Source organism: Alosa alosa, chromosome 15 (assembly GCF_017589495.1).
Source record: "Alosa alosa isolate M-15738 ecotype Scorff River chromosome 15, AALO_Geno_1.1, whole genome shotgun sequence".
NCBI lineage: Eukaryota > Metazoa > Chordata > Actinopteri > Clupeiformes > Clupeidae > Alosa > Alosa alosa.
Genome location: NC_063203.1, coordinates 21,080,933 through 21,097,685, shown reverse-complemented (window position 1 = coordinate 21,097,685; position 16,753 = coordinate 21,080,933).

The following is a 16,753-nucleotide window of genomic DNA, read 5'->3' as shown; positions in this document are numbered from 1 at the left end:
CTTTGGCTGTCGGGTAGTTGTCGCAAAAGATTGTTACTTTTTTTTAATCAATGCTTGGTTCTCCCTCTTATGCTTCTCCTGAGACATTTTGCTTTGCTGTTTTGTGGACATTGTTCAATTTTACAAAAATGAAAATTACTCTGCCTTATATATAATTATATATCTACAAGATGACTCCTGTAGCATCTGAGTTACAAAGCACCTGAGACTTGTAAAATATGTCACTGGAAAGATTAGTCAAGTAGCCTTACTAAGACAGCCAGTGGCTGATACTGTGTGTAAATATTCTGTCAGGGATGTATTTGCTTTTGTTTATTTTTGTTGATTTTTTTGTTTGTTTGTAAGTTGTCAGGACTTGGAGGTGAGGATGACAAGTGCTGTCGAATCCAAGTTTTATGTGTGGCTTGTGGTTGTTCTAGAAAGTTATTTTTATGTTGTACATACAATCAGAGTTGCCAATATGATTTGATGTCTTACGAATCACACCTGGGATTTGGAAACAGATGTTTCTCTTTTTGTTTGGTCTTGTCGAGTCTTCTTCAATTTGTAATAAAGGGCCATGTTTTCATTGTCCATGTCATTTCATTCCTTTTCAATAAAACCTGTTCAATAAGAAATAACTGAGTGCCTGAAATTACACCATTTGAATTGAGTTGATCTACCTTTAATTTAAACATTAAGCCTACAATGACCTGGTACAAACCAAGATTAGTGGTATACTACTATGCCTAAAGCCAGAAATGTGCTCAAATCTGACAGAGGAAAACATTTTGGTTTAGGATTTTTTTTTCTTTGAACTTTTTGTAAAAATTGTCAATTGGTTACATTAAACTACAGAGAATGGCAAGCAACAAGGAGATACTGTAGTCCCAAACTTTTGCGATACTACTAAACACATTCCCTATAGTGTACCCCTCAGATGTGCAGCAAGCTGTCTTTGTGTTTATCTGTGCAAAGGTCTCTCTTGGAATACATTCTCACCTCTGACTGAAGCCTTGAATGTTAGGTTGTCCGTCTGTGAGCTGCAGCTGTTCTAAATGCCAGTCCATTCCCAAAGCCACAAACCTCACAGCGTAGCACAGGTGGGATTTTGGGCATTAAAGACCTGCCAATCCAGACCTGTAAATAGTTACTCTGAAGTCAGACCTAGTCTTCAAAATGCCCTGCGTTTGATCTTAGTTTGGGATAGGATGCCTGCCTTTGAAATTATGTTATGGGTAATTTAGGAACTTACCGCCTTTTTCAAGATTAGGAAGGAGCTTAACAGACAGGGTTTTAATCATACGTTTTATTTAGGCAATATAATGTCTTGTTTACCGTAGAAGAGAAGAAAAAATGGGTGAAATTGACGCATGTTAAACCCCAAGCAACCCCACCTTGCTTTTAAAAAAAAAACATGAAAACAGGCAGTCATCGTTCACTCTCCATCTATCTTTCATCTCTCTCTCTCTCTCTGACATATAGACTATCCTCCACCCAACACATGCAGTGTCACAGTGGTCATCTGTAAGCCCCCCCCCCCGAGACCACCCCTTGGGTCTTACTCAGCACCCTCTCCATCAATGTTGGGGCAAAATAGGCCGAGCAGTCACAGAGGAATCGATCACTCCTGCCCCAGACACGTACACTTCACGCCTTCTTTTCTCTCCCGTATTGACACTGACCCCTCCATCTTTGCTTCGCCGATGAGGTAGCGAGTGATCTCTGCGTCGTCTTGATTGATCTGCTGAAGTGAAGTCGGTTTCTTGTTACTGTTGTTTACAGAGAAAAGAGGACTGTGAACCACGCTCATGCATCATCAACGATTTGTTTTGTTTCTGTTGGTCTATTTGTTCTCAGTGATTTATCGCCATTCAGATTTTTTTTTCCTGCTACAAGTGTGTCTCCTCGTCTTGGCTCCTGGTTCAAATCGCAGAAGACTGCAGTCTACCCACTTATATGGCTTTCTCGCTCTTTTTCTCAAAATATTGTCTGAATCACCTGATCACTGATTCTCCATTTAGGACAATCATTCCATGTGGGTGGGGGGGGGGCACTGCTAGAAAGTTTGGGCCCAATTATATTATGTAATGTTGGGTCCCTAATATTGCATTGGTCAATATGGGGTCACTATTGGGGCTGTGTGGTGGAGCCCAGCTTGGCTCTTGGCCTCTCAGGCTTGGGGTTGTCAGAGGTGGCTTGTGGTGTGACTGGGCTAAGCCTGGTCTCATCCATCACTGCCAGGGCCTGTGTGTTTGTGCAGGCTGCGTGTAAATAGCCCCACACACCCGTGCGTGTGTGTCTGTGTCCGTGTGTGTGTGTGTGTGTATGTGTATGTGTGTGTGTCTGTTGGTGGGCTGGCAGAGCTGTCTCTCTTGTCTGTGGCCCTCCCTAATGGATGTCCAGCAAGCCTGTTGCCCTCTCCTTGTGTTTGTCCACACTTCGTGAATCTGTCGGCAGGTGTGTGTGTGTTTTCGCCTTTGTTACCTGATGGCATTCCTTAACGCCCCAATGCTACAATGCCCCCCCCACACACACACACACACACATACACACACACACCACGTATCTTGTCATTGTGTGAAGGGCTTAACATAACAAGACACTAGTGGAGAGGTTTATGACCTGTTGATTTAGCCCCCCGAAGCGTTTAAGAAACTTTTAAAAAGAACACCTTTTAGAGGTAAGAGTTCCTGCTCCGTGTTGTTTGCAGGGGTCATTTAAGGTTTTATCAAGTGTATCTCGTGTGTGTGTGTGTGTGTGTGGGGGTGTTGCTTGTGGATCGGCAGCCTCTGTGGTCTCTGTGGCTGTTTCCTCATGAGAGAGAGAGAGAGAGAAAGAGAGAGAGAGAGAGAAAGAAAGAGAGAGGAGGGAGAGGGGAGGGGGAAGGAAAATCAAACTATTGTTGGCTAATGAACACAGGCCTGAGCAGCAGGGAGCGCACATCAAAGTCTACAGCAGACACAGCAGAACGGACGGATTGTTCGAGCTCACGCGTACGGAAGTAATGACAGAGTCATAGGGCATGAGAGAGGCACGGAACGATCCAGAGAGAGAGAGAGAGAAAGAGAGAGAGAGAGAGAGAGAGAGAGAGAGGGAAAGTGAAAGCGAGAGAGAAAGAGAGATATGGTGATGTTGACAAAGAACTCACTCATACACACTGTATCCATCAATCTTACAACACAAACACTTACAGATGTTTAGGTGTTCAGAAGCGACAGACTGCAAAGTGTAGGAGAGGTGAACAGAATGGAAAAGAAAGAGAGAGAGAGACGAGAATAGAAAGACATGAGAAAGGAAGGAAGGAAGAAAGACTGATACCATCATAACAACAACTCACAATTGTGCACACACGCACATACACAGAGAGACTCATCCCATGATATTGAATACGATGTGTCTGGAATTACTTAGGAGAGAATTATGGCATGGGAGAGACAGTAAGAGAGAAAGAGAGGCAAGGGTATGATGTGGTCATAAGAAGAACTCACTCTCACACACAAAAACACACAAGCAGTGAGACAGACAAACACACACAGACACAAACATACACACACACACACACACACACACACACATACAGACATTGTCTTTTGGTGGCCCTGAGGCATCCTCTATGTGCGCGGTGCCTGTATGAGGATCTGGGACAGAGAAAGAGAGAGAGAGAGACGGGGATAGAGAGAAACAGAGGGGTAGAGAGAAAGAGTGAGAGGGGGATAGAGAAAACAGAGGGATAGAGAGAAAGAGATAGATAAAAACAGGGGGATAGAGAGAGAGAAACAGCTTTGCTGAGTGAGAGAGCACTGGGCTGTCACACCTTCTATCACACTCTCAGTCCCGCTCACCCCCCTGACCCCCACCCCAGGGTAAAAGGAGCCCTCAGGGGGGGATTACTGCGAGCACTGGGGTCACAACCACACCTCTGGGTGGTGGGGGGCAGGAGGGGTGGAAGGGTTGCAGGGGCAGGCTGTATGTGTGTATGGGAAGGAGTGTACAGGGGTTCCCATCAGAGCTAAAGTAAAACTGTGGTCGCCACGGTGACTGCACAAACCAGGGCGAGTCTCTCACAACAGAGGTCAATCATGTTAAACCTTTTGCCTGATGGGAAACTTTCACACTGGGCAAGGGGGGCAGTGTGTTTGTGTGTGTGTGTGTGTGTGTGTGTGTGTGTGTGTGTGTGTGTGCATGTAGGGGAGAGGGGTTGAAAAAGGATAGGACGAAAGAAAAACTTGCTGTCAAACTTTATTTTGACGGTGAGGTTGGGACTTTTCTCTGGCAGGAGAAGACAACCAGCCACAACTAGCCAAAGTGCTGTCCTGCTCTTCCTCATCGTTTCCCTCTGAAGCACATACACACAATCATTTGCACCCTTGAGAGTGTCAGAGTGCCTTTGACTGGAAACACTCACACCAATGCACACACACACACACACACACACACACACACACACACACACACACACACACACACACACACACACACACACATCACAACACACACTCTCCGAGCCTGTCTACTGTCAGCCTCTTGATAAACTGACCAGTGGGGAACCAAAGTTTCCAGCCGTGTTCCCCGCACCGGTTCCTTCAGGCGACCCGCAGTGGAATGAGCTCCCCTTGAAGAATGTGCACAAGTCAGGGGAACAGGCTGGAAAAGAGGTGGCCTGGCCCCCGAATTTGAATGAGTGGACATTAATTGTTTCCTGAATGAGTGGGCTCTCATTTGGTGGAGAGAGAGAGAGAGAGAGAGAGAGAAAGAGAGAGAAAGAGAGAGAGGAAGGGGGGCTGAAGAAGGCCATCGGGTATAAAGGGCTTCTTTGTGCCGGTGGCGCTCCGCTACTGGGAGGGCAGGATGGGACAAAGGGGGCTTCTCACTGATGCCCCACCTCACCCCTCCTCACCTCAACCCCCTCCATTGTTGCCTTGGCTGCCTGGGATCTCAGGTCTGTTTAGCAGATTATTTACAACCCCCCGACCAGCAGCTGAGGGAAAGAGACGGTGTGTGTGTGTGTGTGTGTGTGTGTGTGAGTGTGTGTGTGTGTATGAGTGTGTGTGTGAGTTTGTGTTTGGTGGTGTTGGAGGGGTGATCTCTGTGTTGAAGTTGAGAAGGTGGAGTGTGTGTGTGTGTGTGTGTGTGTGTGTGTGTGTGTGTGTGTGTGTGTGTGTGTGTGTGCCTGGGGGGGTGGATGTGGTGTGTGGGAGGGGTTGAGCGGGAGCAGGAGTGGCTTTGCTGTCTCAGCTGGTCAAGACCTGTCAACTCACAGGTGTCAGGGGATCAGTCAGTCGACTGACCCGGGGTTTAAATCCGAGGCCAAACACTCAGATGAAGCGAAACACGGATAGGGGTCTTCACCCTTTTTGGTGCCAAAAGGGTCCCTTTTAAGGATTCATATGACTCACCGCGGACCTTAAGTCCACTCCAAACACCAGGGTGAAGCTTTTACCTAACCATCCAAAAATGCAAGTCATTTGCCCCATAGGGAAGCCCAAGGTCCATGTAGCACACTTTGATTTGTCAAAGCCGAGGGAATGTAGCGTTTCACCCTGAGACTTCTCCACTATAGGGTTTCAGCCTCCTTAAAAGGAGAGGATGGACGATGCTGAGACGAGGAGAGAGAGACAGAAAGAAGGCACGCCCAAGCTGTGCGGAAATTCAAATGCAGTTAAGGCAGACAGGCGGACCGCCTCTCTCTTTCTCCCTCACTCTCTCTGTCAGCGAAACGAACACAGAGGCCTCTGTTTGAGGTGCTCGTAAATTGTCATCGCACCTGCGCTCGTGTACAGTGAATACACCTAGTGTTTGCTCCGAGGACGGAGTTTGCTACTCAAGCGAAACTCAAATGGAGCAAATCAGGGTGGTTAAGTTAATGCCTCTCATTTCGTTTTGAGACAACATTCCGTTTCAGTTGAAATTTGAACAGTTTGACAACAAATTACTGACACGACTCTATGACGACAGACTATGTTTTGCTTTTAGCTTATTAACTCAAGCGCTTTAATTATGACAGTGATACATTTCTCATAAATGTGTTATCTTGTGTAATTTTGGGGTCCTTGGAGACACATGTATCAGGTTTTCCCTTTGCATAGCTGACTGGCTTTAGCCACAGTCCCATGAACAGGGGAGACGTTAGCCGTGAGCACTAATGCATTATGTTGGCTTTAAGCCCTCTGCGCGACTTGAGCTCTAATTGGGATCATGACATGCCAGGCTCTCTGAACATTTTGGGTGGGCAGCTCTCTCATTGGCCTGCAACTGCAGGACCCCTCTCAGTTCACATTCACACAGATTTACACTCTCACACTCCCTCTTAGCAGTTACCTCTTAAACACACACACACACACACATAAACACACACACACACACACACACATACACACACACACACACACACACACACACACACACACACACACACACACACACACACACACACACACACACACACACACACACACACACACACACACACACACACACACACACACACACACATGCACACACACACACACACACACACACACAAACTCTCTATTTTACACACACACAGACACACACACACATACACATTGTGTGTCTGGGTGGCAAAGGTGAAAATACACACCTAACGAGGCCACACACACTCACATGCACACACATGCATTGCTCCCTTCATGCAAGAGGCATATTGTAATCCTTCGTGAATTTAAATCCTTGCAACAATAGCACATGTCCATGGGAAAAGGAGGCAGCTTTTTTAAAAACACTCCAGTGATGAGGAGCACGTGGAGCCTGGAGCCTGGAACACTAGGGGCCGTAAGACCCAGGGGCTACAGGTTGCTCCTCTCCAACCCCCTGTGTGATCAACTCTTCACCCGGGGTGCAGTTGTAAAAAAGAGAAGGTGTTGTTGAATGTCCATCTTGTGATAACATGAAATGGGATAGCTATTACATTAACTTTATCACCCAATGTCTGTATCCTGAGCACATTGCTATAGGCTACCATCCCTATTTGATTAACTGGATACAACCACATTATCTCAAACTTATTATACGGCTCTACACAATGCTAGTAGAACGCTCCATTGACTTGAATGGGATTTCCCAAAGTTCTAGCGGTAAATAAATTCATGTAATTACCGCTGCAAACATATAATTACAGCTGTCAATGGCAGCGGGTTTTGTGCTTCTGATCGTCTTTCATATCATCACATAAGGACTGGAACTTCATTCAAGCGTGAAAGCAGGCGGTTGATCAGCTGTGTTCTAAAGAATGTTTGATTCAAGTTCAGCAGCGTGTGTTGTTCGAACTATTTGTTTCTCAGCAAATGCCACGATGAACGGTAACAAATAGGCTAGGTTATGTAGGCTAAAGTGATATCATGGGGAGTTTATTATTTCGTTTTGGCAAGTAGCCGTATAATAAGCGGGAAAATAAGTCCCGACAGGCCCGAACTGGACCCGACGGCGCGGCGGAGGGTCTTATTCCTGAAGGGACTTTTATTTTCACAATAATGACCGGCGTTCTATACATTATCCCTTACATAGTCTGAAGTCTAAAGCCTTTAGCACCATGGTGATACCCCTCTTCAAATGAAGAAGAACAAACGGTGATTGTCATCTTAACATATCATGAACCTTGTCCAGTGGAAACTAAATTGCTGATATGCATTGCATATGCATATCAGCATATGCAATGCATATGCATGCTTAATCGGCTTGCCATGTGATCGGAATGCATGCTCAATTGGCTTGCCATATTATCTGAGGTATTCTCTTTTCACTCCACTGCAACGATTTGCCCTTGTGTGTCGAGAAAGGGGTTGTAGCATTTGCAAAGCCTATAGCTGTTCAAGTGCTGATAGATATTGTCTCGGCAGAGGACCATTACCATCGACCATATGCTAAAATTGTCATCACTGAAAAATAACTGGAAGAAATGTATGGAAAATACTGTCCGATCCAATAACATAAACCAAATGTCATGTTATTTATGATATTAAATATTTTAACATGCTTAAACTCTCTGAGTCTGCCTGAGCGGTCTCACACCATAAAACTGCATTGGCTTTGCTAAAGTGATTGACTTTGTGCATGAGTTTCATTCCAGGTCTTCACGCTGCCGATAGGGCTTCCGCACAGCAACGTTCCCCTCAGGAGTGACAGGACCAGCAGCATCCTCAGGAAGCACACAAACACAAGTACAGACGCACAAACACACACACACTCTCTCTCTCTCTCTCTCTCTCACACACACACACACACACACACACACACACACACAGACAGCCATTCGCAAACACACACACACACACACACACACACACACACACACACACACACACACACACACACACACACACACACAGGCACTCTCTCACACACACGCACACAGACATTCATTCACACAAACACTCACACACACACATACACAGACATACACACACAAACACACACACACACACACACAGACATTCATTCACACACACACACACACACACACACACACACCCGGCGTGTAATGGCTGCTCAAGGTATACTGGAATCCGCCAGCCACCATCTGTGCGTCTCTCTCTCCGCTGCAGCTCTGTCTGTGGGGGCCGATTTGACGGTGATACGCGTGGAAGTGTTATGGTTGGCTTTTTACGGCATGTTTATTCCACCTGTTTGCAGAGCGTCAGTCACAGGACACGGCAGGTGGGTCGTCCCACAGAGAGAGATAGGGGGAGACACGAAGGGGTGGGGTGGGGAGTCTGCTTTCACAGCAGTGTCTTCATATGACTGCAATGCACTCTTCAGGTCAGCCAGCTGACAAGACTGTGTTTGTGCGCGTGTGTGTGTGTGTGTGTGTGTGTGTGTGTGTGTGTGTGTGTGTGTGTGTAACTGTGTCTGTTTATGTCTGTGTCTCTCTGTGTGTGTGTGTGTGTGTGTGTGTGTGTGTGTGTGTGTGTGTGTGTGTGTGTGTGTGTGTGTGTGTGTGTCTGTGTGTGTGTGTGTCTGTGGTGTGTGTCTGTGAGTGTGTGTTTATGGGTTGTCTCTGTCAATCTATGTGTCTGTGAGTGAACGAGTGTGTGCTGGGAATGGAGCTTTTATGTGTTTACCTTTCGCATGTGTGTGATGGTGGGTGGCATGTGTTATAAGATTTATGGTCTTTTTTAATAGGTGTGTGCCCATATGTAGCAGAGTTGTGCGTGTCATCTGCTTGTGGTTGCGCGTGTGTCATATCTGGAGCAGCAGGACCTGTGGCCCTCCTGCATAATGTCCCCGGAATGCTGCAGTCATTCATTCCCTTTGTCAGAAACATTTGTTCCCCCTCCGTGTTTGGCACACTCCTGTCCTCACACACTGTCTCTTCGTCTGCCAGGCACCATAAAAATACACACACAGAGTGACACACACACACACACACACACACACACACACACACACATACACAGGGGCACACACACCAGCCACAAATCAATTCATGTCTCCTCATCTTACTATTCCAGTGTTACTCGATACACAAACCTTTATTCATTCGAAACGTGTTGACTCCTGATGGGCTTTCCAAAACTAGCGCAGAGCTTCCAAGGCCTTGTGTCAGTAGAGCGGAGCATATGTGTTTGAGTGTGTATCTGTGTGCATGTGTGTGTACCTTTGTGTGTGTGTGTGATGTAGGGAGGGTGGAGGGGTTGGAGGGAGCCCTCCACACTTTTCGGATTGAAAAGTAATGGGCTTCAGCTGTTGTTTCTATGGAAACGTCCAAGCAACATCACCGCCGCGTCAGTACCATCTTCCAGCAGCTGTTACTGTGCCAATGATGCGTCATTGTAATCAGAACCAGCCCGCACGACCTCATCCTGAACCGATCCGTGTATCAACGTGACATTTCTGGTTTTATGGATCACAACTATTACCATTTAATCCGACCCATAATTGGATCCATTAATAATCGAGCCAACAATGAGAGCTTATAGCAATGCTGGAGGGAAGACGTAGTAGAACGTATAGCAGGTCTAGTCTGCTACAGATAGAAATAAAGAGTATGAACAATGTAAAGACAATGTGTGTGTGTGTGTGTGTGTGTGTGTGTGTGTGTGTGTGTGTGTGTGTGTGCGCGCGCGCGTGTGGGTGTGTATACAGTAAATACTTTACCACTAATGCAAGTTGGATGGGTTAAGAAATGGCAAAAAAAAGTGAGTGAGGCACGTTAAATCAGAAGAAATCTGCAGCACGAATTGAAGAAGTGAAGGAAAAAAGAGAGAGAGAGAGTGTGTGTGTGTGTGTGTGTGAGGGGGCGGGTGGTGTCAAGCAGTGATGAATTGCCTGTGATGGGGAAGCAGGGGTGCCGGCGTTGCCTCTTTAAAGTCCTTAAAGACGAGCAGCGTGGGGTCCTCATTACGCTCACGCTGCGCTGGTCAGGAGTTACCGTCTCGGCGGCGTGCTCGGCCAACAGGAAGAACCACAGACTGATCCGAACAAAAAAATTATATAGATAGAATAGAAATCCAACATTTATGGATTAAGTACAGATATGCATTATTATTTTAATCTCTGCCTCAGTAGGCTGTGCATGAAGTTATTGCCTTTAAAAGTTTTTATAAAAATCCGACATTCACCGCACTGCAGTGAAGGTCTCCTATTATAGACTAGCTGAAAATGCTCAGATGATAAACCACAATGATGAATATGATTGAAGTAATTTACAGTTAAGGTTAGGGTTTGGAGTTTGGTTTGATTAAGGTGATGTTCAGTAATTATTTAACAACACTAAACTAGACTAAACAATTTAAACAGATGTGGACTACCTAGTGTAACCTATCTAGTGTAACCTACCAAGTCTAACCTTAATCTATACCTCTGTATTCAGATTGTAATGTTATTTACTTTCTCTGCTTATATATAAACCTGTGGATAAACATCAAATACAGTATATATGACAGAGGCCCAGAGTTCATGTCTTTGTCAAAGGTTTTTGAGGAGGAGACAAGCCTGACCTTAGCTGACCCTCGAGGAGACCTACAGTAAACCCAACAGAGGCTCACAAGTTGGGCCATGTTTTCCAGCTTCCAGCTTAAGTATAATTATCTGTTGATTTGATTTGGCTTCATACTCTAATTTGAGGTGAGGTGGGGTAAGGCGGGGCGGTGTGTGTGTGTGTGGGGGGGGGGGTGGAAGTTTGGGATGGCGTGTGTCTGGTGTGCCCCCAGGGGATCATGCTTTCCTCTCCAGTACCGGGGCGCATTTGCCCAGTCGGGTGAAAGCAGCCCAGTGGATTTCACGCTCCAAGATCTAATGGGCACAAACGAGGGCCGGCCTTCACGCACCCCACTAGCACGTCACATGGAAACGCACACACACACACATACCTCCCCAAAAACTGACGTGCACACACACACACACCTCCCCAAACACACATGCACACACACACAAATACACACACCTCCCCAAACACACATGCACACACACACACACACACACACACACACACACACACCTCCCCAAACATCCCAAACATACACACACACACACACACACACACCTCCCCAAACACACACATACACATACACATACACACATACACATACACACACACACACATCTCCCCAGACACACACACACACACACACACACACACACACATACCTCTCCAAACACACACACACACACAAACACACACACACACACACACAAACACACACACACACACACACACACACGCACACACACACACACACACACGCACACACCTCCCCAAAACACACACACACACACACACACACACACACACACACACCTCCCCAAACACACATACACACACATACACACACACACACACCCAAACGTACCCTGCTTGGATCCAGAAACTCAAGAACAAAAACATACACAAAGAGAGAAAGACAGAAAGACAGAGAGACAGAACAAAGAGAGAGAGAGGGGGGCTGGGTGGGGGCTGGAGTGAGGACATAACTAGGAGAGGATGTTGGACTGGGAACGAGCCCAGTTGTGTGGACATACAGCAGAGGACATCCAGAGAGCTCAGGAAGTTCAACAGGCGATCGAGGAAACAATTAAGCAACACTTCTCTTTTTTCCCAACCTGGCTAGCTGCCTGTTTGTGGCATAACAAAATTCAATAACAGAAAATCATTTACCTGTATTTAAAGCAGATGAAGGAGTGAAGGCATTTGTATTGCAGCTGGCCCTGCAAGTTTCCAACTTTCTTTGTATTTCTGTATTTCAGTGTCTACTACACACCACACACACACACACACACACACACACACACACACACACACACACACACACACACACACACACACACACACACAACCACAGATGTACTGTACACACACAAAAGACATTATGCGGACTGACACACAAACACACACACACACACACACACACACACACACACACACACACACACACACAAACACTCACTTCTCTTCTTTATGAGGTTTTTTATTATAAGATTTCATTTTGCCACTCAATACTCTCTGTGCAAACAGCAGAGCAGCGTTACGTGGCTTACCGTGATCTTCTCCATTTCCCAATCAAAACAACATCAGACTCAGCTATCCCCCTGCCACCAACTGCCCTCACTACACTGCAGTCAGATGCCACAAGAAGATCAAATGAGTTTATAACAACTCAGAGAGAGAGAGAGAATATTTGCAGTAATTTGCAATAATATGCTTTATAGTGTCATATATTTTAATCACTGGAAGAGGGAGGAGTATATGATTCTTACCATCAAACCCGGGTGAGCGTGTGCTATCCTGTGAGCAGTTTTATTAGTTTGCTGACTGCAACATCTGCAGAGGCTGGCATTAATGTCAGGCATAAGTAGAGAGTATCATTTGGTGCTGATGAATGGGAGAGAAATGATTAGAGGCTCACACTGACTCACTGGTCTCTGACCATCCCCTGAAATGCACCCATATCCTTCCAGATTTTTCCGAAGGCTTCGGATAAGAACCGTCCAGTACTGTAACATTCGGAGTGCAACTGATGAAATCGTCCTGTAAGAGAAACTGTGGAGAGATTTTACAAGCATGATTTTTATTAATATAATTACATATTGTAATTTATATACATATAGTGCAGTGTGTGGGGGCTGTGTGGCTGTGTTGGATAAGTAAGGGATAATGTATAGAACGCCGGTCATTACTGGGAAAATTATGAAGAGCCGTATAATAAACATATATAAATATACGGTTGACTATTTGCCTCAGTATTTCAGTAACACACTGACTTAATCTCAGTCCCCCTCAAAAGGAGGTCACTGAGAAGCCAGTCACTCTTTGTAAACTAGTTCAGCAGTTCATCCTCTCGTAAATCATCTGGTCATTCAGTGTTTTCAATTAGCTGGAGCGAGAGTGTGGAGCTGGAGAGGAGGAGGAGGAGGAGGAGGGGAGGAGGAGGAGAAGAAGAGTGGAGGAAGAGGGGAAGAGGAGGAGAAGAGAGGAGGAAGAGGGGAAGAGGAGGAGAAGATGAGGTGGATGAGGGATGTATGGCAGATCGGAGCCCTTCTCCCAGGCAGCAGTCGCCATGTCTACACGTCTGGCCAGAGGTGCTTATTAAACACACCCCTGGCACTGCCACCTGTGTGTGTGTGTGTGTGTGTGTGTGTCTGGGGTGTGTGTGTGTGTGTGTGGGTGTGTATGTGTGTTTGTGTGTGTGTGTGTGTGTGTGTGTGTGTGTGTCTGTGTGTGTGTGTGTGTGTGTCACTCTGTGTGGTGGTGCCTATGTTATTGTGTTTGTCAGTGTGAGTATGTACTGTAATTGTGCATGTGTGTATTTGCATTTGTGTCTATAAATGTGTGTGTGTGTGTGTATACTCTATGTGTGTGTATATGTGTGTGTGTAAGTTTGTGCTTGTGTGTGTGTGTGTGTACACTTGTGAATACAGTGTGTGTGTGTGTGTGTGTGTGTGTGTGTGTGTGTGTGTGCCACCCCAATCATGAAGGACTAGGCCAGTGAAATGGCGTGACCAGCCACTTTCATTTCTACCCTGGCTGTATAATCCCAGAATGCAATAAAAGCGTCTCGGCGCCGTCTCTGGCTCCAGACAGGACACTTTTATTGACGTAAAACTGGAGCACCACACATTATTTAGGTGGGGGAGGGGAGTGGAGGGTAAAGCTTAAAATAGGAACTCAGTCCCCTGACCCCCCGCCACCCCCACCCCAAAATACACAAATAAATAAATAAATAAATAAATACATACATAAACACAGAGAAACGCGGTAGCAACGTGAACGTCATCTCTGGCATCCTTCAAGCCCCAAACTACACGCAGGTAGCCGTTCCAGCAAAGATCCGACTCTGACCTGACTGAGACACTGGCAACACAGAGTTGGTAGGGGGTCAAAGGTCAGGCTAAATAGCCATTACTCAGTCAAACCTGGCAATTTTAACTCCCTTGAGGTGGTGGTGGTGGTGGAGGGGGGGCGGCTAACAGACTCCGGCGCTAACGGTCTCCCGCTGTGTCATTTTCATTTTGTTATCTCTTAAAAGTTTGTAGCGTCATTGCGGGAGACTGCTGTCGATGGTGGTGGACGATGCGGGGGGTGGTGTGGTATGGGGTGGTGCGAAAGGCCAAAACTCTCAGCAAATCTACGCCAGAGCCAGAGGATGTGGAGGATGCCAGGCTTCCCGGCTGTGGCGAACGTCTGTTGTTTGGGGAAGCTGTGTGTGTGTGTGTGTGTGTGTGTGTGTGTGTGTGTGTGTGTGTGTGTGTGTGTCTATACAATGGAATGGGGAGGGGAGAAGGGCTTTTCTGAGTGAGTTTACTAGGATAGATGCTGCCCGTGAGAGCTTCCTCTTCGTGATAGCTAATTTGAGCTGTCGTTTAGCATTCTCCCAGAGACAATTAAACCAGTTCACTGTGCTTATAGGTGACCCTTGGCTTGTTGGATGTCCCTGTGGATGAAGGAAACACCAAATGAAAATGGCTCTTTTTATTTTTTATTGCTTCATGTTGTCGCTGCCAAAAAAGAGAGGCAACAATTTTTCTCAAGACTTTTTCTCACAAATGCTGTTGGCAGTGTTTGACCATTTGCTAATGATCTCTTTTTTGGCCTTGTGTAAACAAGTGCTACTCAAATAAAGGTCAGGGTTTTTTTTCTTCTTCTTTTCCCTCTGTCTATTCCAAAACTCCCATCAACCACCACTGAAATACACAAAACACACATTGTCTGACTTTGGGCAGCATATAACTGAAAGACCTTTCCGAAGTACATATGTCCTGCCAATTTCCATAGATGATATTTACATTCTGAATGAATGTTCACAGCTTGGGTAAAAGTAAATAATGTGTGCATTATTTTAATCAACATTTCAGCATTTCTAAAAACAAGTCACTGCATTGCCTGTTGCCACATTTTCTAATTTGTGTGTTTGATTATGTTTATTGCCTTATGAAGCTTATCCTTGAGCAAGGGTAGTCACATTGAAATTAACGGTTAAGCTGAATTAGCAGTTACAGCAAACTGATGAGTGATGACGGGGAAAAAATAGAAAATAAAATATCTCAGTCCAATCTGTAGTTACAGCCTGAAAGGGCTAAACAACTCCAAAACAGAGTCACATGCAGGGACAAATCAAACCAAAACATACAGCTATGCAGAGGGTACACAGGAGATTTCACTGAATACCTAAACCCGGCTGACCTTTGAGAGGCTTATAAGGTCACAGGAGTGTGTGTGTGTGTCACACAGGAGTGTGTGTGTGTGTGTGTGTGTGTGGGTGGGGGTGTGTGTGTGTTTGTATGTGTGTGTGTGTGTGTGTGTGTGTGTGTGTGAGAGTGAAGAGAGAGAGAGAGAGAGAGAGAGAGTGTGTGTGTGTGTGTGTGTGTGTGTGTGTGTGTGTGTGTGTGTGAAGGAGAGAGAGAGAGAGAGAGAGAGAGAGAGAGAGAGAGAGAGTGTGTGTGTGTGTGTGTGTGTGTGTGTGTGTGTGTGTGTGAGTGTGTGTGTGTGTGTGATGCGCGATGGGTGGGCCATTGTGGCAGGGACTAATGGTGTTTACACACTGACCTGGCCCGTGTTTCGTTTCACACCTGCATGATCAACTCTGAGGTGGCGCCAGACCTGGCTGGACTGACATTTTCTCTCCAACATTCAGGTACCGCTGACCTTCGGATTGTCTTTAAGGGCCCCCGCTCTCTCAACAACCAGTTATGAAAAGCCGCCTTTCTCTCCGCTCTCACGCAAGTCGTTATTTCAGGAAGGGGTCCTGTTTAGTACGGGCACATTTCAGGCTGTCACATTTAAGGGGGTAATTTATTGTAGTTCTGCACAGCTAATTGCAAGAAGTCGTGGCAAATATGTAACAGTGCTTAAAATATGTGTTTTCCTTTCTTCCCGGCATCTCAGATTGCCATATCATTTCAGCTAATTGATTGACTGATTTTAGAGAGCAGGAGTTTCTAACGAGTCTTTGTGTTACTGTATTAGGTTGACAAAAGAGCTCATCAATCACAGATGTCTTTTTGAAGGGCACTTCAGAGAAGATCTTGATTTGAATGGAGCTCTGAGGAAAAAAGTACACACTACCCCGTCCATATGTACGGAGAAAAAGTATGGAGACTTGGGAGAAGAATAGCACACAGAGGCAACCACCCCACCTCCAGGACATGACTAATTGCTTGTAATTTACTTTGTCCCATTAAAGGAATCGATCGCACCATCAACAATGTTCTGGTGTGGCTGCCTACCGCCCACGGGCTTGGGCTGGTCTGCTGTGCTGGCCTGTATGTTTCTGAGGAGCACAGCGAATCTGAGTGGCCTTTACTAAAGGAGTGGTGAGTT